Source organism: Thermobia domestica, chromosome 13 (assembly GCF_964235325.1).
Source record: "Thermobia domestica chromosome 13, izTheDome1.hap1.1, whole genome shotgun sequence".
NCBI classification, from domain to species: Eukaryota; Metazoa; Arthropoda; class Insecta; order Zygentoma; family Lepismatidae; genus Thermobia; species Thermobia domestica.
Window position 1 is genome coordinate 34058915 of NC_137466.1, and position 23974 is coordinate 34082888.

The following is a 23974-nucleotide window of genomic DNA, read 5'->3' on the forward strand; positions in this document are numbered from 1 at the left end:
ACCCACGCAGACGTTGTTTTTCAAACACAAAGTCCACTTGACGCGAGCTGGGATCGAACCAAGGGGCCCATGCACCGGAAGTGAACGCTCTACCATTGAGCCACCGCGGCCCCAATCAAGGGCATTTTGTATCCAGTCTTGGTTTTGCGTCCAAATACAAATTTAAAAACAAAAAAACATGACATTTACCTTCCCTAAGCCCTTACAGTGAAGTATATTGCTTCTTCAACAAAACTTGAAATTCCATTAAAAAATACATGTAAAAGATGTAGCCATATCATCGAGTTTGCAATAATAATAATAATAATAATAATAATAATAATAATAATAAAAGTAAAAATAACATTACAATAAATCGAACAAGAAAAGCAACTACTACGACGGGAATCGAACTGAAGTGGTCTTCTTGATAGTCCCCTTCGTTAAGATTACGCCACAAATCACTTACTCAACGCTTGTAAAATAAACTACAAAATTTGTAAACTATTTACGAAAGATGAACATACGGCTTCATATTTTACATGATTTGGCTATTACGGAACTCTGAAGCTATTAAAACCTACCATCGTTATCCGTATATGAATTTAGATCGAGTATATCAGTAGGCATTCTGCTACACTTATATTCATATTCACTTCAAAATTGCTGCAAACTGTTCTTTAATATGTGAATGTAATAGGCATTTCAATAAGAAATGTGAACATTGTAATATAAAAGACAGCGCGCTGTAGCGTCAATGATTCGCTGCGTATTGGCCAAGTCATAAAGCTAAGTAAGAGGTCTGTAGTGTTCCGATAGTAAAAGTGCAAGCGTTCAAGCAGAATAGAATCGGTCCTGTAAGACATACAATAACTTTCCGAGTGTGAAGATATCTCATGACGTGACTACATCTTTTCCATGAAATGTTTAATGTGGTTTCATTTTTTTCCCGTTTTTCATTTCTTTCGTTTCTGGTTGTTGCTATATAATCTGCACACCCCACTCTTAGGTATTGAGGGATGGAAATATAAAGTGATTGTTTGTTACTTGCACACTAAACCAAGCGTACCAATACTAAATTTCAGCTTTCCATATGTACGGGAAGCTCCATAAAACTTCTGATGTTCATAAAAGAGTAACTGATGAAATGAACTTTGCGCATTAATAAAATCTAAAATAACAGGACTATCAGAGTCAAATGTAGCACTTTATCTAAGCTTGGTGACTACATCTGATCCTAAAACTGAAGCAAAAATGAATCCAGAACGAAGTAATGACAGGTCAGAAACACACCGAATTGTTTCCAGAAAAGGTATCTTCCGTGGCATCTTTCGAGCTTAGCTTGGCAGAAACTTGAAATTATTAGAATGTTGGAAAGTAAAACTCATAACGTGTTTGTCATGTTCGTGTCTAAAAGGGTAAGTTTTCATTTATTTATTATCAACAGTATATGTAGAATAGTGCTATAAAATATTTTTCTACTAAATAAAAACCTCCATTTGGATTTGAACCTGAGAAGCGTAACATGGAAACGAAATACGCTAACCATTTCTTTAAAAATACTTTATTCACTTATAAGCAATTGCATATCAGAAGACACAAACATTGTACTTGATAGTATAGTCTTAATATGTTGCATAGAGGAAAGTTGCAAACAATTTGTTACTAGCAGAAAGTGAACAGCTAATGAATATACAAAGTCACATCTCAATTGAAATCTGTTTCTAAAATATACCAATAGTATGTAACGTTATCCATAGTATTGAACTCAGTAACTATGAACACATTTAAGCGGGGCTGTTGCCGAATTTACTGACATGTAGCTACTTTTCTTGCTAGTTTGACCCTTTTTGAAGTAAAGAACTCTACTTTTACAACTCTTAACACACATTAATTGCAGAAAAGACCGTTTGTTGTGTGCGGCAAATTGATTTCATAATAAAAAGAGAATGGAAAGCTATTTGTCCCTTATAACTAGAGGAGCAATAGTTGGGATGTGGGAGGTTGGAATGCTAACAAAGGAAATTGTTCGATCCATGGGACTGGGTATTAAAAAGAGTAAAACATTGAATTGAACGATTCGAAGCAGAAAGGGGAATAGGAATTTCACATAAACAGAAACTGGATAGACCGCACGTGAAAACGAAGATGAAAATGTGTCGAGCATTAAAGCAAACATAGCAAACATGTTCCCTGCAGAAAAAATAAAAACAACTTTTGATCTGGAATGCAGTGCAGAGACATGTAACTGTACGTATATTATTTGTTCTGTTTTTCACGTTCAACTAACAGGTACACATGTCCATGCTTGCTTACAGTTTGCATAGACACACGTCAACAGGCCACAAGAGTTCTGGAACCGTGTAATCTGAAGTAATGAGAAAATATATAGTTCAGACGAAGGAGGAAACCTGTATGTGTGGCGGCAAGATAACACAAGATATCTTCCAGAGAACGTTCAGCCAACATATAGACAAGACCATGTATCTGTGTGTGTTTGGGCATGGATGAGTGCAGATGGAGTTGGAGAACTAGTTGATGTATCATCTAGAATGAACTCTGATGAGTATGTTCAGGTTTTGGAGGACTGTATGTTGCCATTAGTGCGCTTGGTCTATCCTGCTGAAGAAATGCCACAAATAACTTTTATGCATTATAATAGTAGCGTTCATAAGGCACGAGTTACCACGGAGTGGTTAAATGAACATCCCGAAATTTCGGTTTTGGACTGGTCTGCAAAATCTCCAGACTTAAATCCAATAGAGAACCTTTGGGGCATGATTGTACGGGAATGGGATAACAGACAGGAGAGAACAAAGGAGGCATTGCTACAGCATGTGAAAGAGACGTGGGATAGTATCAGGGACAGACCACGAATATGCGAGAGACTGGTATGTAGCATGCCAAATCGCCTTTGAGCTGTGATAGAAAACAATGGCTGGCGGACACATTATTAATCAATGTACTATTACTACTGACTTACTACTACTAGTCACTACTGGTACTTCTAATACTACTATACAAGTCAAAATACCCAGGGCCGTACCCAAAGGGGGCTATGACGGCCATACCCTCTTCGTCCTAGAATAATAACACGTCTAGTATAATTTACCATTCCCTTCTGTTCAGACCTGCAACTACGAGAGGCATGACAGTGCTGCTCCTCTAATATATAATGCTTACTATAGAGAAGGATAAGTCTCGCCCCCCTAATATCTATATTGGCCCTACTTACGGCTCTATGGTTAACCACAATTTGGTGGCTGGCTGCGGGTCTGGTTGTCTTAGATAGTAGAGGTACCGGTTAATAATGCGGTTTTTGTAATCAAAGAAAACACGATAAGTTTAACAGAAACATCACGTGCATTTGATTCAAAGTAATGGCCATCACTAGCTACACATTTCTCCCATCTTTCAGGTAATAATTTGTCAATACCGTCTTAATAGCACTTTGCGTACTTGAAGGCACACTATTCAGATTCCCACTTGTCCACTTCTTCATACGTTGTGAAGTCCTGCCTAGAAAGTGTGTGTGACATCGATCAGAACAATTAGTAATCTGAAGGGACAAGGTCTGGTGAATTCGGGACGTGAGTTAATATTTTGCAGGCAAGATCCTTTTTCTTGTTAAAATGTTTTGAATTGTGCATTGCTGCGTAATCATAAAGCAAAATTAGCTTGTCATGTCTTGTTGCCCATTGCGGGCACTTGACGATCGAAGCATGTTTAGATTGACTCATGCAGATCAAAGCATATTTAGATTGACGATCAAAGCATGTTTAGATTGACGCCAGACACACAGATCCCACTCCCATTGTGATCCCACATTGTCTTCTTTCCGAACCAATTTGGCTGTGCAGTCGATGTTGATGGTTGACATGGATCAACCCACGCTGTACGTTTTGTACATTGAGGATGTTCACAATAAATCTCCTTCTTGTTGTCAGTCTCTAATCAATGTAGAAAGTACTTTCGTTAGTTTCGTTAAAGCAAGAATTCACTGGTGACTTTTCGAGTTTCGATTTGTCTTTCGGTAAGCTGATGTGTCACTCACTTCCCATTGCTTCGAAACGATCAGAAGGTGTTTCCTGAGCAACGTTTCATAGTGCGGCGATCGTTTTTGAGTTTGACACGCATCTTCATCCCATAATGCTTGCAGTAGTTCGACTTTGTAACGTGTGAACGTTCCAAGTTAAAAAAAAAAGAAAAGAAAATGAAATGCAATAAATCATGGACTTAAAATAATAACAGAAATGGAAAATAATGAAAAATCTAAGGACATTCAATTTACATTGAAATGGTCGTTTAAATGAAAATTTAAAAATGTTATTCTTTTTTTACTTTTTAAGATTGTGAAAATAGCTTCTTTTGCTGAGTTGTTCTTCGAAGTAAAGGTGTGTTGTAAACAGCTGCTCTGGAGGCAATGAGGTGTACGCGTGATGACAGTTGTCGGTTGCGCTGATCTGGCCTTGGTGGGTGGGCGGAGTCTTCCCTCCCTACCAGGCTTCGTTCATGCGAGCGAGCGACGGCTGAGTCATTACGCATGGAAAAACATAGCAGTGAAGTTGTCTTCTCGGCTGGATTTTGTGCCTCTAGTGCGAATTGTGTGATATTGAGTTTAAAGGGATTTGACTTTATGAGTTAAAAAGTTTCTATTACGGAATCTATAATATTAATTTTGATACTAAATCGGAGGTTAATTGTCTTTAAAATGCTTAAATCAGATGGGTTAGTTTCCTAGCTTAAATAATTCGTGACTGAAAGAAAAAAAAAAAAGGCTGTGATTCAATGTTCTTACTACATTAGTAGTTAAAAAAAAAGATAGGAAGAAAAATTTAGTAGTGAATATCAGTTTAATATGTGAGTTAAATACACTAAAGTTAGCCGGTAATTTAATTTTTGTAGGAGAATTGTGCCTAATTGGAGTACTCGGGAGGGGAGTTCAGACCCTTTGACCAAACTAAAACAAGCTTGTAAAATTCGGTTAAAACAGATAGTTATGTCGATTTGTCACTTAACTAACTACAGTAGATGAACTTTTGACTATCATAAATTTAACTTTAAACGGTAGTAATTTTGTTTAGAATTGATAAAATTGTGTTGAATTATTGTAGTAATACTCAATCTAATGCAGGTTATAAAACTTATAATTTCAAGAATTAATTGATCTTTATAAAATGGTTTGAATTAATACCTGGATTTAAAGTGTATAATATTCTATTGCAGTAAAATTAAATAATTAAAATCCGGAAGTTTGAAGTAAATTATAAAGGGAGAGCTCTGAACTGTAGCTATAATACCTAGCTTAAAGTTTCGAATATTTTTTTTAAATCCAATTAACTTCCTGATTCTAGAATGAGCTTGCAATTAAATCGTGAAATTTTGCAATTAATATTCTGTTGGGGAAAATTGGAACTCATTCATTTTTGTATGGCAGTTGGTTTTTAAGTAGAGAAAGTCAAATTCCAATCCATGGTGGTGATGTGGAGTCTCTGGATAAAGGCGTAAGAATGTTTTTTATATTAGATATTTGAATCTGGTGAGTATTACAGAGTATTTAATATTACTGGTTACGGTTGAGTAGAGTAGTGGTAGAGTAAGTTTTTGGTAGAATTTCATCTCACTCATTACCCAATTGCGTTAATAGTATTATAAAAGTAAACGTAATAGATTGCTGTCTGGTTGAAATAAGTAAAATATAAATTAAAATAAACTAAAACCGATTAGAGTCAAATCATCAATCTCATTTTCCGGGTGATTAGAATATAGATTACGGAAGAATTAAAATTGGACTCACAAAAAATTATACTTTATTCCTTCTAGAGCAGTCTGTAGTGTTTTTCAAGAAGCTATTGTAATTAAAGATTTGATGATATTAAGCTTGCTTTAATCCAGAGTTACGACCATTTTCCATTTTTTTTTTATCTGTGATAATTTCCTTAATTTATTAAATTCAAGAGATATTTAGTTAATTTTCAACGAAAAGTTTTGATTGGAATTTTTGTATATAGAAGTCTCAATAATTATTAAAAGTCTTGAATTGAAAATAAAATTTTATTTCTACCTGAATAATTCAATCAGTGTTTGAAAGAAACTGGTAATGTTAAATGGAAGAAGCGGAATAGTTTTTTTTGTGGGGGTTTACAGGTGCAGCTGAGAGGTACTGCTTCGGCTGAAGTCACTCGCACTTTAAATAATCCAACCAAAGAATTTCTTTTTTGCTTTATTGCGAATTATGGTTGTAGTAAAGTGTGATAGCGATAATTGTGACAAAAAGTTTTTCCATGCGTAATCACTCCCTTAATATTTTTGTTGAAGGAATTATTAATTGGACGGGGAGTTTAGAGAATTAAATGCTGGTTGAAATTAGTAGATTTGTTTTCAAGAATTTAGTAAATTTAAATTTCTCAAGTAAAGTAATTAAAATAATTAAGTTTTGTTAGTTCCGTAATGTTGGATGTTCTTAGAGAGAAAAACTAAAATTATGTTTTGGATTCGACTAGTATAAATGAGGAATGACATCGTTTGTAGGTTGCAGTTAATTCACGTTTAGGTCAATGTTATTCGAACTTGAGTTTGAGGTGTAATTAAAGCTATTTAAATGCAACTTTGATTATTTGAGTATTTTAATTGGTTAATAGAAATGCTATTTAGCTACACAGAACAGCTGTAATAAATTGAGTAGTCAGTGTGAAATTGACTTAAATCCTGAAAGTGAAGAAATTAGATTTATTTGCGGAAAACTTTAATGAATGGTTTTGGAGTATTAGCGTACGATCCTTAGTGAGTGCGTGCATTCCAAAAAAAAAAAAAAAAAAAAAAAGCGCCCAAATTCAGATTTCATAATATCGTAATCGTATTAAGATACAATTGGATTATTTAAAGGTTGTTGTTGAGTGACACCATTCAGCTAATGCTATCCAACATCGAATGAATAAATTGTGTTTAATAAAGAATTTTCACAAACCTTTTGGAAATTTATGATTTGTAATTTATGTATTTATTCATTGTTTATATGCATTATAAGAATTTGGATGTGTAGTGGGTTGTTTACTTTTGAGAGTAGATCATATAGTAGTGGTTCTGGTGTAGATTTCTTAAATTTGTCATATTTCAATGAACTTTATTTTGTATAATTTCTATATTTGTTTGTTATATTTGCCTTTTGCGATCAACATGTCATACTCAGATTTATCGGAAGGTACGGCTTATATGAGTCTAGAAGATATTCCTGAATATTCAGTTATTGAAATAAGAGATATTAATGATCCACGTTTAAGGCAATTACATGACGATGAAGTGATAGCTCGAATTAATGCTTATAGGGTAGAATCATCATCAAGTTCTAGTAGTAGCGCATTGAATCCTTTAGAATTTAATGAAAGCGAAGGGTTTTGGCGAAATATGGCGGAAACTTCGTATGAATTGGTATATCCGAGTACTGTACGAGGTCAAACGAGTGGAGCGACTTCTGGCGTAACTAGTAATAGACCAACTGATGTAAGTGAATTCAGAAGTATGAAATTTTCGGAGTTAAGGATTCATGAGGATAATAATGATGCAATTTTAGGAAAATTAAATACTATTCGTCATGGTACGTCTGAGGATCGTAAATATTCAGTTCAACCTAACTTTGTAGAAAAACTTAAGCAAAGACCAAATAAAATTGAACCTAGAGATGTTCAAGAAATATTGGGTGCTTTATCTGATTCCAAAATTAGCGATACAGAATTAAGATCTAGAATAGACTTGAAAGAGCCTAGTAGAGTGGTAAGTGCTGCTAAGTCAGGAAATAGGATGCCAGATTCTTTTGTGTGTGATAAGGTAAAACTTGAGAAAACTGAAGCTAGTAAGCTGGAACAACGTAATAGTCCTAGGGAATTTTTGAATCGAATGCCAAATATGAATAATATGGGGTCAGTTAATCCGTACTTAAAATTTTGGTCCGGAAATTTGAATGAAACTGAAACTTTGAAAATAAAAGGGGAAAAACCCGAAACTTGTCCTTGTTTGGCATGTAATAAAGAAGGTGTTCGAAATAGAGGAGGTAGCCCTTTAACATATTCTAATCTTTTGGGTCATCAGAACGAAATTGATTCTGGGATGGAAAATAATTTGAAGAAAAAATATGATATTAAAGGTAAATATGGAAATTTAGGTGAAACTAAGAAAACATCTCAGTTAAGATGTTTAAATTGTAATCAAGTAAATGATTATCAAAATAATGTTAGGGTTGGAAACTCTTCTGAATCAATGAATATGTATATAGATAAGTACATTTTTAATCAAATAAGTAAAATTGTTGATAAAAGACTGGCTCGTTTCAGCGTCATTGACGGCTCAAATGGTTTTCAAGTTTTCGAACTTTTATTAACGATTAATGATCTCATTTTTCATTATAATTTTCCGTTGAGAATGCTGCTATATGCTGTTTCAGTTAAAACTACTGGTCGCTTATATACAGAAATTATGCATGGCATTGGTAGTCAACTGTCTTGGATTGAATTAAGACATCGTCTGGTTTTCAAGTTTATTTCTATGATATTACGTAGTCATTTGGTAAATACTCGAGTTTATAAGATAATGCAAGCAAATGAAGGCATATTGGATTATATTGATAGAGTGTTTAATGCTGCTAAGGTTTTAGAAGTAGGACATTCTGAAACGGAAATTATTCAAATTTTATGTCATGGTATGAACCCGGAGTATAGGTTCAAGTGTTTTGGATACATGATGCCGAGATCAATTGAAGAAATGAGACAATTAGTTGATAATTTCGATCGGTATAAGGCATCTAAAAAGGAATTTGCTGAACTTAGTGCTATTAAAAATAAAAATGCTAGACCTTTTGCTGCTATTAATATTCAACCCACTATGTCCAGAAATTCTAAGGCTACATATAATGGTAGATCTAAATATAATCCCAGCAATTGTAATAATATTAATGCTGTTAAGCATGAGGGAAAGAATAATACGTGTTTTGGTAATGATGGTAAGAATTTTGGAAGGCATGATACAGTTGGGAAAAAATATTTTTCTGAAAGGGGAAATAAAGACTTCAAGTATGTGAATAATACACTGGATAAACATAATAATGGTAATGAAAAGCGTGTTAGTAATGGTGGAAATAATTATCGATCTTCGAAAGATCCGGTCAGTGGTTCAATCGGTGGTCGAACTTTGAAAATTCCTTCAAGTGATTCGAATGCCTCAGCAGCTTTTGTATTGGGTGATATTGGACGTAATTTAGTTGCTGTTTGTGTCGACAGTGGAGCTAGTTTGTGTTTGGTGTCCTCAGACTTGGTTAAAAAATTAGGAAACTTTATAATTAAGCGGAAAGACATTGAACCAGTCAAATTTAATTCTATGATGGGTCAAAGTGTATCCCAACCTATGGAAGTTACTATGCCGTTACGAATGGGAGGTCTTAAATTCGAAATTGATCTGGTGGTGGTTAGTGGTCTACCATGTGACATTATTTTAGGCACTCCATTTTTACAACGTTCGAAGGCTGTCTTGGACATTGGTAACCATATGCTGAGATTTCTTGAATTGAAGAGGTATGTTCCCTTGCGGAGTAATGAGGTGGTGCGAGAAATTATTAATAAATCTAAGGTTGAGTTGTCATCAGGCAATGAACAGGTTGTTAATCCGGTGTGGATTTATTTGATTGATAATCACGATACCTCGTCATCAAATAAAGGTACTGGGTGTGAAGGAATATCTGGGACATCGCCGCTTGCGTCAGACTTTAAAAACTTATCTAAACAGGCAGTGTATGTTCATGGCAGTCCTGAACTGATTGATGCAGCAGTACAGTGTAAATTGTTAGCTGAAACTAGGGAGGTTGGTTTGCAGTGCGATATTTTTTGGGAAGAGGAAGAGCAATACTCATCGGGAATTAATGAATATATTTTAACAGAACAATCTCATAATTCTATTGATCAGTGTGGCGGACTTAATTCAAATTTAAATTCCAATGATATTTCGGAAGTTTGTGGTAAGACTGGGGACCGTAATAGAAAAGATGAGATCAAGCGTGAAGATCCGTGTAATGAAACCGATAATAATTGGACTGAGTCATTTGAAGAAGAGTTTGGACGAAGGTTTCAGAATTTGAAAAGACAGTTAGGGATGGATAGTTCAAGTGATATAGTCATCCAAGGTGAAGAAATTCAATCCGAAGGTATTGGAAACAAGGAAATGAAGAAAAAGGAAGAAAATTTGGAAGTTATGGACAATGATGATTATTGGTTGGATCCTGACTCGGAGTCTTTTGTTAGATCGATAAAGGAGGAGTATAAAGATGTGATTAATAATCGGGTTGGATGCTTAAAAAATTATAAATGTCATTTGTATCTTAGAGAACAGAAATACTTTAATGATAAGCCGTTTCCAATTCCTAGAGAAAAGAGAAAAATTTTTGAAGATGTTATTAAAGATTTAGTTGAACAAGATGTTTTAGTTGAATGTGATCATTCTAGTTATGGGAGTTCTTGTTTTATAGTTAAGAACAAGGATGGTTCATATAGGCTTGTAGCGAATTATGTAAAATTAAATAGTTTGTTGGCTGACTATGTTTTTCCGACTCCACATATGGAAGAGTGCATAGGTAATTTATCTGGATGCCCTTTTATAAGCTCCTTTGATTTAAAGAAAGCTTATTTCCAGTTGCAGGTGGACGAAAAAAGTAGAGAATTAACCACTATAGTGACTCCTATAGGTATTTATCAATATAAAAAATTACCAGCTGGTATTAAGATAGGTTCAAGCATTTTAGCTAAATGCATGAAGGAGGTGCTAGGAGATCTTGAACAGTATGGGGTATTTTGTTATTTTGATGATATATTGATAGCAAATAAAACTCGTAAGGAGCATGAGAGAGCTATACGAATGGTGTTGGAGAGACTTAGGGAAAATGGTCTTACTATTTCTCCAGATAAGTCTTTCTTTTTTAAAAAGAGAATTAAGTATCTGGGGTTTATAGTTGATAAGGATAATGTCTGTATGGATCCTAAAAGAGTTGAAGCTATTAAAAAACTTTCACCTCCCAAAACTAGGAAGGCTGTTCAAAAATATTGCGGAATGTTAAATTTTTATGCTCGCTTCATACCAGGTTTTCAAGAATTAATTGCTCCGATTTCTGAACTGAGATCTACAACAAAAAAATTTGAATGGGGTGATGAGCAAAATAAGGCCTTTGAGGAAATTAAGAAAATGTTTAGTGAACATGTGATATTAAAAACACCAGACCTAAATAAGCGGTTCTTAGTCCATGTAGATGGGTCTAGTGTCGGTCTTGGAGGGGTAGTGTCACAAGTTGATGAGACAGGAGAGATCAGACCTGTTGGGTTTTATTCCCGGAAATTAAGTGAAGCAGATCGTCACAGATCTATTTATGAAATAGAGTTTTTGAGCTTAGTTAAAACCATTGTTAGGTTTAAACATTATTTATTTAAGGAATTTGACATATACACTGATAACAGAGCGCTTACTTGGGTTATTAATAATTCTAGAAGGCTTCTTAAATATGGCTCATTAATAGAACAGTTATCTCAGTTTAGCTTTAAAATTCATCATATTAGAACTACTGATAATAAAATAGCTGATTTCCTTTCTAGGACCTATGATGTTATGAATTATGAAATTAAATGCGATCTTAGTGATAGGGAAAATAAGGAACATCTTGTTATGGTGAATTTATGGAAATTGCCCTTTATTAGTGAACCATTGGCAGAATTGCAAAGAAAGGATCCTGAACTTAAGAATATAATAGATCAAATTGAAGAAGGTAGAGAAATTCCGAATTTTGAAATAAAAAAGGGATTTTTGTTAAAAAGAACTAAGGCCAGGGTAAATGAATTGAAAATCGTTGTCCCTAAAGATCTAAGGAAAAACATAGTGGAGTATTATCACCTTGAATATCTAACAGGTGGACATTCGGGAATTTATAGAACTTTGCATAAAATAATGAAAAAGTTTACATGGGAAGGGCTAGTTGACTACGTGAAAGAGTATGTTAAAAGCTGCCCTGAGTGTCAAAAGGCCAAACCCTCAAATCAGAGGAAAATGGGTAGATTAGGATCGCAGGTAGTTGAGAGACCTAATGCTAATTGGATGGTGGATATCATAGGGCCCTTGCCGTTGAGTGATGGTTTTTCATATGTACTAATAGTTGTAGATAATGCAACTCGTTTTTGTATGCTTGAAAAGCTGAGACGTTTATCTTCTAAGAATATTTGTGATAAATTATATGATCTTTTTACTAAATTTGGATTTATTGAAAGTTTGTCGAGTGATAACGCTTCTGTATTCTCCTCTGATTATTTTAGGAAATTTTTGTTCAGTGTTGGGGCTAAACATATTAAATTAAGCCCATATCACCCTGAAGCAAACGTAGCTGAAAGATATATCAAAACGTTGAAATACGGGCTTAAATCCTACTTTGCAGAACAGCAAAATAAGTGGAGTTCGGCTATAAAAGAGTTGCAATTTAATTTGAATCTATCTCAGCACGAGGGAATGAGATCAGTCCCTTCAGAATTGTATTTAGGTAGATCTTTAAATAGTCCGTTGGAAATAAAATGGCAAATTTGTAATGCTGACTTGCAAGGAGAAAAGTCTGAAGAGTTATGGAAAAGAGCCATGCTTAACATGAAAAATTATTGGGAAAAAAGAAAAAAATTATTTGAAAATCAAAGAAGGGAAGTAAATTTACAATTAGGAGATAAAGTTTTGGTAAAAAATCATGAAAAATCATCACTAAAGGATAAAATAACTAAAAGTTTATGTTATACCTGGATTGGTCCTTTCACTATAGTTAAATTTTTGACTTATAACTCTGTGTTATTAGAAGAAGTAGGAAATGAGCAAAATGTGAAAAGAGCACATGTAACAGATATTAAAAAATATTGGGAGCGTAGGAATGTATAAGTTGTTTAAATTAATTTGAATTGTAATATGAAACTGAATTTGGACACTTCAAAACCATATCATTGAAGGATAGTTGAATTAGCAAGAATTAGTGGTAAGGTAGTTTTAGAATTAGTTTAGGGATAGGTTAAGTTAGGTTAAATATTAGGTTAAGTTACGCTATCATGTTCATTTTTCATTGTCATTGTAACATTATCGTTTCTAATGTAAGGACTCTTGCAATTCAATTATGTAAATGAACAATCTAAATGGAACTCTTCATTTCAGGAAGAATTGCTGTTTTATATAAGATGTGATAGCTTTTGTATATTTCAGGTTTCACTAGAGGGTTTATCATAGTAAAGTTGTCCAAATCGATAAAATGTAAGAAGTTGGTATTGAGGCATGATCCATGTTTGTTATGGTGGAGATTGGCGAAGATTTCCAGGACAAAAAAGCTGCAGCGAATTACATCGGTGATATGGAAATCTCACCGGAAAAGGACTTAAAGAATGGAATATAGAATATAAAAATTTTTATGTGAATTTTTATATTTTCTGAGGCTTCGAGATTTGTAACGTGTGAACGTTCCAAGTTAAAAAAAAAAGAAAAGAAAATGAAATGCAATAAATCATGGACTTAAAATAATAACAGAAATGGAAAATAATGAAAAATCTAAGGACATTCAATTTACATTGAAATGGTCGTTTAAATGAAAATTTAAAAATGTTATTCTTTTTTTACTTTTTAAGATTGTGAAAATAGCTTCTTTTGCTGAGTTGTTCTTCGAAGTAAAGGTGTGTTGTAAACAGCTGCTCTGGAGGCAATGAGGTGTACGCGTGATGACAGTTGTCGGTTGCGCTGATCTGGCCTTGGTGGGTGGGCGGAGTCTTCCCTCCCTACCAGGCTTCGTTCATGCGAGCGAGCGACGGCTGAGTCATTACGCATGGAAAAACATAGCAGTGAAGTTGTCTTCTCGGCTGGATTTTGTGCCTCTAGTGCGAATTGTGTGATATTGAGTTTAAAGGGATTTGACTTTATGAGTTAAAAAGTTTCTATTACGGAATCTATAATATTAATTTTGATACTAAATCGGAGGTTAATTGTCTTCAAACTTTTTTTTTTGACCTGGTCGTTCGCTATCGTTCACATCAAAATCATCAGTTGTAATGCGTTTAACCCATTGTTCATACGTATCTTGAGATGGCACATGTTAACCATATGCTTCCCGGAATATACGATACCTTTCAGGAGTGCTTTTCTTTAAAATAAAGTAATGAATTAACACCTCTCGCATGTGCTGCTTTTGTTGGCACGAACTATGCCATGTTCAGCGTAAATATATCTATGACGTTGACACTTTTTCCCTACTTGACTTCGGCGAATTTGACGTTTCTTATCATTGAAACGAAATAACCCACACAGCACGTCACATTATAACATTCTACGGCAACTCCATCTATTGACAACGATCCGCATTATTGATCGGTACAACTACTATTCTCAGTGCCTTTATACGTAGTATATATATATATATTAATATTCTATTTTATAGTTTGACATTTACCCGTGAGAACAGACTTGTAGAGATTGACATGCGATGTGTTTTATTCCGTTCATTGCAATTGTGAAGTACTCCTACTGCTACCTTGCTGACTTTCCCTAACTTCTTTAGGTGGTGGTAAAGAGCTCACTATGATGTATTCAACCTTCCGTCTATATCTCTTGTTGTTTGGTGTGAATTTTGCTTTCATATTGCGTTCAAACGTCGAAAGGATGTTCCGCCCTCTGTTCGTCTTTTAAGGTCGTTTCTCCAGATCTAAATTTTACAAACCAAGTTTTAATTACCAGCACGAATATCAGTCCTTTACCGTATACACTGGATATATTACGCACTCGCCTCATCGCTATTCCTTTGTTTACGTTTCCAAAGCATCACATAATCTATATGCACTTCTTCACTCTCTAGTTTAGGGGTATGAACAACACTTTAATATATTGTACACCATACACTACACTTGACAGAACACTCACTGAACCATAGTCTATTTACGGAAAGCAACAACGCATTTGCCTCGGTGGCTCATAATGGGTAGACACACACAAAATATTCTGCCTACCTCCATCGGAAGTTATTTATTACTAGACCTCATGACACTAGTCACTAGTATAGTAGTAGTAGTAGTAATAGTCACTAGTAGTAGCAAGTAAGTAGCACTAATCCACTGATTAATAATGTGTCCACCAGCCATTGTTTTCTATCACAGCTCTAAGGCGATTTGGCATGCTATATACCAGTCTCTCACATATTCGTGGTCTGTTCCTGATACTATCCCACGTCTCTTTCACATGCTGTAGCAATGCCTCCTTTGTTCTCTCCTGTCTGTTATCCCATTCCCGTACAATCATGCCCCAAAGGTTCTCTATTGGATTTAAGTCTGGAGATTTTGCAGGCCAGTCCAAAACCGAAATTTCGGGATGTTCATTTAACCACTCCGTAGTAACTCGTGCCTTATGAACGCTACTATTATCATGCATAAAAGTTATTTGTGGCATTTCTTCAGCAGGATAGACCAAGCGCACTGATGGCAACATACAGTCCTCCAAAACCTGAACATACTCATCAGAGTTCATTCTAGATGATACATCAACTAGTTCTCCAACTCCATCTGCACTCATCCATGCCCAAACACACACAGATACATGGCCTTGTCTATATGTTGGCTGAACGTTCTCTGGAAGATATCTTGTGTTATCTTGCCGCCACACACACAGGTTTCCTCCCTCGTCTGAACTAAATACTTTCTCATCACTCCAGATTACACGGTTCCAGAACTCTTGTGGCTTGTTGATGTGCATCCTTGCAAACTGTAAGCGAGCATGGATATGTGCATCTGTTAGTTGAATCTGAAAAACAAAACAAATAATATGAGTACGGTTAAATGCAATGTTCTATTTGTGCATCTTCTAGAAGTAAGAAAGTTTGCTGGACATGTTCTAGAGAAGGGACGACCAATTAAGCCCATATCAAATTCTGACTATTTTCAAGACTGTATTTATCTGTATTATGATATTTATTACTATTTCTATTATTATTATTATTATTATTATTATTATTATTATTATTATTATTATTATTATTATTATTATTATTATTATTATATCTATGTTGCTGATACGATGTTTGTTGAGATGAAATTGTACTGATAACGTCTATAAAAATTTTAAAGAAAAGTTCTAGAGGAGTAGAAAACGTTCTTTTGAGCCTCGGAAAGCAGGAATTGAGTTAGTGGTAGAGAAGAAAAGCTGGAGGAGGAATTTGTCAGGCTTCCCGTCTACAAATAATCACTAATTGCATGTATTGACATGTGCAAAACGAGAAATAAGATTATTTTTTATTTCGTACAAAAATCAATGTATTAGTAATCGTAATATTTTAGTAAGTTATTATTAGAAAAACTTTTTCTGCTTGATCGAAATGGTGTCGTTTTTCTCGCAAGAAGAAGGAAGCAACTCATTTTTTGTCATGCTATGTTGTTTAGCAGCTGACAATTATCATTTTCGTCATTGCTGTTGATGGAGGCTCTGAGAATCACTCGTTGGGATCCATAGGCTCTGCAGACCACAGTTTGGGGAAAAACTGTCGTAGTGAAGGAAGATTACAGTTTTGGGTTCAAAGTAAATATTTATACTTTTCTGCACACATTACGTTATCTTTTGGCCAAGTAATAGAAGAGTTTTGGTACTCGTAATAAGTTCGAGGTTCGAGCAGTTATCAACCCTAACCTCAATAGTAAGAAATAGGGAGTAAGTATGAGTTTTGGTCGAGCTTTTCGTTTCGCAGGAGGAATGATAATTTTATGGATCCTTTAATTGAAGGGGTACTATTCTGCATAAACCGACACAACTCTTCTGACAAACTTACTGTGCCAATGTTCATTTTCATATGTGAATGATCTGGCGTCTGTGCACTATAAAAATTACAGGGGGATTTAGGTTTCTGGCCTTTCGGCATCTAAGACCATTTAGCCCTTCGTATTTTGAGGGATGACGTCTCTCGGCGAGCACACAATCCGGGAAAAGGGAAGAGAGAAAGGGTGAGGGAAGGAAGGAAGCGGCCTGGGACCTATAAGTTAGGTACCACCCCGGCATTTGCCTGGTGGGAATGAGGAAAACCCTGGAAAACCTCATTCAGGGTGGCTGGCTTGAAAAAACGTTTTACACTTTTTCGACCGAGTGCCCCCACCGGGAATCGAACCCGGGATCGCTATAAAAATTACAGTTCCTTGGAAACATTAATTGACATGTGCAAGTTAATCTTGTATACGTGATAGCCTAATCTATCCTTTAACTCCAGATCTCTACTTTATAGGTTTACACACACATTTTTCAATTACTAGAGAAAGAAATTACAAGACAAGACAAAGCGATCGATTCCGATTTTGACTATTTCCTGTTTAAGAGCTTAATTTTGTTGCCGGGGTAAGATATAATCAGGAACAAAACATAAGCCGCCTTATGCAGAGTCGTTTTGACGTACGCTTAGCGTCATACTAAAGGCCTGACTACTGCAGGAAACATATGTTATTCAAACTCTTTAATATGGTACTAATCGCGCGTCAGAACAACTCTGCATAAGGCCCAAGCAATCTATGTATCAATCGATAAAGTTTGAAAACCGATAAAGTCGATTTTACTACTTCCAGTTACCCACTTACGATCGATTGATCCAAACCGATTGATATACAGACTGAATATATTTTGTTGCTGATTGTACTCCACCCCAATAACTAAGTTAGGCTCCGTAGACCGACAATTGGTAACCAGCAGTAGTTAAAATGGGTATCGATGGATTTGTTTGTCAATTAGAATCAATTGATATATAGATTGTTCATGTTTCATTGCTGATTATACCTCACCCCGACAACTAAATGAGGCTCCCTAAATCGGAAGTAGTTAAAATCAGTATTGATCGATTTCTTTTGTCAAGTTCAATCGATTGAAATATAAATTGTCTATGCTCTATTGCTGATTATGGGCCACCCTCAGTAACTGAATAAGACTGTAAATCGGAAATAGGTAGTCGGAAGTACTTAAAATTGATATCGATCGATGCATATTATCAAGTTGAATCGATCGATATATAGAGTGTCTATGTGTTGTTCCTGATTATAGTCTAGACCACCCTGAAAACTAAATTAGTCTCTCTACGCTGGAAGTGAGTACCCGGAAGTAGTAAAAAGCGGTATAGATCGATTTATTTTATCAAGCTGAATCAATTGTTGTATACACTGTCTTTGTGCGGATTATGCTCCTCTCCCGGTAACTAAATTAGGCTACGTAAACTGGAAGTCGGTAACAAGAAGTTAATATCAGTAACAATATATTTGTTTTTTTTTCAAGGTGAATCGATATATTTATAGATTATCTATGTTATGTCGCTATATACAGGGTGGTGCATTTAAAATTTGCCACCCCCTATATCTTCGAAACGACTGCGAATATGAGAAAACGCAAAAACACGTCCATCATTATTTTAAGGAGCTTGGATTTTGAGCTATAAAAGGACCCCCAAACACCCCATATAGGGGAACGTAGGGTCAACTTGAAAATTTTAAATGGCAAAGGGGATCGAGTGATATATCGTTCGAAAGAATGTGGACCCCAACCATTTAGTATGGGGTCAACATAGGGACTTAAAACTTTCGGCAGAATATTTCTCTTGTTGAGACCCTTATCAGCCGACCCCCTTTGCTATTTAAAATTTTCAAGTTGACTCCATGTACCCCCTATTGGGGTACCTGGGTGGGCATTTATAGTTCAAAATTCAAACCCCTTAAAATAAAGATGGACGTGCTTTTGCGTTTTCTCATATTCGCAGTTGTTTCGAAGATACACTGGGTGGCAACGAACTTTATGGACACCAAATGTGAACCCACGCCATTTAGGATGGGGTCAACATAGGGACTTAAAACTTTCGGCAGAATGTTTCTCTTGTTGAGACGTTTCCAACGATATATCACTCGACCCCCTTTGCCATTTAAAATTTTCAAATTGACCCCACGTACCCCCCTATGGGGTACCTGGGGTGGACCTTTTATAGCTCAAAATTCAAGCCCCTTAAAATAATGATGGACGTGTTTTTGCGTTTTCTCATATTCTCAGTCGTTTTGAAGATATAGAGGGTGACAAATTTTAAATGCACCACCTTGTATATATATATATATATATATATATATATATATATATATATATATATATATATATATATATATATATATATATATATATATACAGAGCCGGTTGTTAAAAAAATAGAATAGGACCACTGATTATGCCCCACCCCTGGTAACTAAATTAGGCTCTGTAAACCGGAACTTAATAACCGGAAGTAGTTACAATCAGTATCGATCGATTTGTTTTCTCAAGCTGAATCGATTGATTTACAGATTGTATAGAATATATTTCGCTGCTGATTATATCCCACCCTCAGAAACTAAATTATTCCCGAAATTTCAGTTTAAAGAAACACCATCCCGAAAAGCCGGCGCTTTCACATCTTTATTCTCAGGTAAAAGTTATTTTCAAATTTTTATTCTAGTTTTTATTAAAAGTTATTTTCAATATTTTCAAATTCTTCGGTTTATAATTCTAGTCTTTATACAGAGAACTCACCGTGAATTAAATGTCTTTCTAACCTTATAAAATTAGAAGGCTACACAACAAATTTGAAGCAAAAGTGTGGAATAATATGAAACCTAAAAAGTAGATATTGACATCCTAACATAATAAAGTTTGTCTCTAGCATTTAAATGCTCCCCTCTTTTGCCCTGGGCTCCCACATGTCTTGGGCACTGCGGGCCCGTTAGTTACGCCACTGCGAATACCCTGTTTTACTCTCCCAACATCATTTCCCGTTCCCTATTTCGAACTGACGCAAGCATCCCTTCTTCCCATATAATATACGTAAATAGTCAAACTCTTACCTTAAGCTCCTTCGTGGCTAGCGGTCAGCGTACGCGTCTTTGGTGTGAGAAACCCGGGTTCGATTCCCGACGGGAGCTCATTTGGTTCGGAGTCCACGTTAATCAGTAGGTCCATGTCTCATATAGCCTAGCTGCTGAACGGGACGTTAAACTCAATATCAACTCTGGGAAGGCGCGGTGGCTTAGTGGTAGAGCGTTCACCTCCGGTGCTTGGGGTCCCTGGTTCGATCCCAGCTCGCTCCGTGTGAACTTTGTGGTGGACAAACATCGTGCTCGGGGTTCTCCCGTTTCCTCCCACCATTTCATTCATCTCTCATAATCACCGTCTCCATTAGCCTAACCGGCATATGCGTGGGACGTAAAACTTAAAGATTTCATTTCATTTCATTTCAAAATCAACTCAACTCAAACTCTTACCTTCTTTGCTGCTTTCCTATATTTGCGCCCATGTTCTTTCATTCTTCTACGTATTGTGACAGGATGCACATTTAATCCTAATTGGCGACCAATACTCGTGGCTGTTAAGAAAGGGTTAGCAACATTTAGTTCTAGAATTCTTTGCTCTTCATCTGGTGTTGTTGCTCTTGGTTGCCCACTTTGTGGCCTGTTTATCAAACCTTCCTCACCTTCTTCTTGATATCTTCTTATCCATTTCCTGACAGTTTTTACGTTCACACCAATATCCATCGCTATTGCATAGTATGCTTTTCCAGCCTCCCACTGGCCTATTATTCTACCGCGTTTCAGGTTTCACGAGCTTTACCTGCCTTTCCATCGCAGCTGTCTTGAAGCGCACTATGAAGAAACGTTCTATGGTTCGACGAAAGAAAGGTTCGATGTAAAATGCTTTGCCTCGCTTGAAGAAATCACTCCTGTTGTAAGCAGTGTCTCGGTATGCTCTCCCCGCTTGCCAAGTGGCTAGCTTGTGCTCCTTTGGTGTGCAGGTCCCAGTGGGAGAGCCTTTGTAATTTTAAATGTCTTCGAAGTTCCTGTGTTCGTGTCCCTGTCGTTTTAGGTTAATGGAAAAGTGAGTTAAACGAGTAAAAAGCGAGTAAAATAAGTTGAAACCTACTAATAAGTAGTTAAACAAGCTAATGAGGCACGTTCGGTAAATCAGTTAACTTTAGAAAAAAGTTCGAACACAATGGACTAGTGATTGCGGGGTTCTCAAGTCGATTCCCACTGAAGCCAAATATTTTTTGAAAATTATCCTGTCATGTGAGAAAAGCAAATTGAGTAAAAACACATTTCACTTTGGCAATCACAGTAGCTCGAAGAAATATTTTCATTTCTTGCAGTACAACCTGGACAATGAGCTACTAAATACGACCGTTTATAGCGGTATTTAATACGACCGTTTATCGGTCGTTTTGTAGACAATGTTCAGTGTGTTGTTGGCAATGCTCTACACTGTAAATTTTAGTCTGCAACCACTGGCGTCGTTAGCTTTTCAACTCTGGGGAGGTCGGACGAATCAAAATCAAATTCTCTTTCCAACAAAAGTTACATATAGAAAGTAGTAAAGTTTCTTTAAATATATTTGACTAAAACCTGTGGGGACGCGTCCCCCCGACTCCCCAAGTGATGTATCAATTTCATTGAAGTTAAAAAAGTGAGGAAATCGGCAGTCAATTTATAGTATAAATAGCACCACTCATGTGATAGTGGCTAGAATTGGAACTCGTGCGCTAGCCTGTGAATTGTCCGTAGCCGTCCGTATGTTCATAATTACGACTACGATAGAGAAGTGGACAGTCAAATTCTCAAGGTTCAGTATCTGATCCTGGGTCTTCATTTTAGTTTTCTACATACTCAGAAGTGAAAACATGGAAATGTATACAAATTCATGAGTAAGGTCCTATTTATCAAATATCGACGAAATGTATTCTGTAACAATTTCATTCCGAAACTGGAAGAGAAACGTTTGAAAGGCAAGAATCTGTATGTTATTACGGGAAGTTATGTTTTGTATGAAATTTTGTGACACAATGTTCAAGTTATTGCTATATGGATAGTAGAGTTATATAGCAATTTCTTCCAATATCTCAAGATTTATTATATATTCTGTGATTGATCCGAAAATATGTTGAAGTTTCTTAGTGGCAAATGCTATTCTGCTTTTCATGAGTTTTGTGAATACGGCTATAGTGTATGTATTAGTCAAATTCTTGTGAGTATTGAGTATAAATGAATGGTGTTTAAAGTTGTTTTCAAGGTTCCTTATTAGCTTGTTTTGGAACAAAACCATATATTTATTGTATAAAGTGTAATCTTCGCTATGAAAGATGTTGTATTGATATGCGAAAAATACTGGTAAATGTTAACTTTCCTAATTGAATACTCTTTTATCTCAAAGTTATCCTATTAAGTTGATTGAAGATTATTGAAGATTATCAAATAAAATAACTTTAATAGAATATTGAATATATTTGTGCTGATAATCAATGAATACACAGTTATTAATTTTTTATATTTGTTGTAGGATCTATTTTGGAGTGATCAAATTGTTTATAAAATTATTTAAGTCAAATTTTATGTTCTGTTTCCTTAATGAAATTTACATATTATAATCCGACGAACTTTATGTATTATTTCATTGCATAATTCGAATAGCCTATTGAGGGATTTACTCAGTTGATAGTATTAATGCTTCTGTTTCAGCTTATTTATTACACACCGACACACACACACACGCACACACACACACACATATATATATATATATATATATATATATATATATATATATATATATATATATATATATATATATTTCTTTAGTTATTTAAAACCAATTTACCAGTACTTGTCCCATAGCGTTAGTTTTTGTGGAAATATTTTATCTTCCACTCAGGCTACGTTACAAATCACAAATTCAGTTTTCCACAAAAACAGTATTGTTTTATTTTAATAATTACGAAAGATGGAAAGATTGGTCATCCATTCTACGTGCACAATTGTGTGGGTCCGGGCTGAATGGGCTATGACTTTTCCTATAGGTACCGTGAGAATGCTTTCTTCAGGGAAGGTTTTTAATCTAGCTATTTTATAAACTGACAATAGAAATTGAAATAATACATAATCATCTTGTCCATCACAAATAGGGATTTGTTTATATAAATTACTAAAGCTGTCTGAAGCCAGGGCCGCCCACAGGGGGGATGTATGGCGCAAGCTGCGCCATTAAGAAAAATTTGGGGGGGATTTTACTCTACTTTCGAACTAGCAATTTTACTGTCGGAATAGCATTAAAACACGATTTTGAGAAGCTAATTTTCAAAAATTTTCCGGGGTTAACCCCCCGTACCCCCTGCTTCTATACTCGATGAATGAAGTACCGCGCAACTAGCCGTATGAAAGGAAAGGTTGGTTCGTTTTAAGAGAGAAGGGCCGCCCACAGGAGGGATGAATGGCACAAGTTGTGCCATCGAAAAAAAAAATTTGGGGGAATAAAAAAATTGGGGAAGAATTTTAGTCTAATGTCGAATAAGTAATTTTGCTGTCGTCAGAATAACATTGGATCACGATGCGATTTTTTTTTAATCTCGAGAACGAATCCCCCTACCCCCTGCTTAGAAACTATGAATGAAGTACCGCGCAAGTTGCTATATGAAAGGATGGGCTGGTCGGTTTATCGCTTTGTGTAGGTAATTTACCCATTTTCTGCTGGGGGCATTTATTTATTTCTTATTTATACCATGTACGTAGTGTTGCCACGAGACGAGACATTTCTCGTGTCTCGTCTCGTCTCGTCTCGTAAACGAGACGAGACACGAGACGGGACAGAACCCTTTTAGACGAGACACGAGACGAGACAGACTGCTTGTCCCGTCTCGGAAACGAGACGAGACACGAGACGAGACGGGACGTCTCGTGAAATGTCTCGTCTCGTCTCGTGTCTCGAAAATGAAAATGCTGGCGGGAATGGCCAAGATTGAAATTGCCAGTGGTCATATAGATTGCAAAAGGAAAATCCCCTTTGTGAGAAAACATGTTGAAAAGCCTTCATAGAAAAGTGTCATCGGTTTATTGAATGAAACAATCGTGATACATGAGCTTCCAGGAATATCATCCTTAATGTCTTGTCCGCAATTCCC

At 35.7% G+C, this 23974-nt stretch overlaps 1 protein-coding gene across 3 annotated transcripts in view; it reads left to right on the forward strand.

The window, feature by feature from the left end:
• Nucleotides 1–23974, forward strand: part of LOC145668088 (gustatory and odorant receptor 24-like) — a 149136-nt gene that overhangs the window by 48638 nt on the left and 76524 nt on the right. The window contains exon 1 of one of the 3 annotated variants that reach the window (XM_081735603.1): nucleotides 4130–5518. The exons of the other annotated variants lie outside the window; for them this stretch is intronic. The gene's annotated coding sequence lies outside the window, so the exon portion shown is untranslated. Of the gene's footprint in view, nucleotides 1–4129; nucleotides 5519–23974 lie in introns of those variants that run through there. 3 annotated transcript variants of the gene reach the window in all.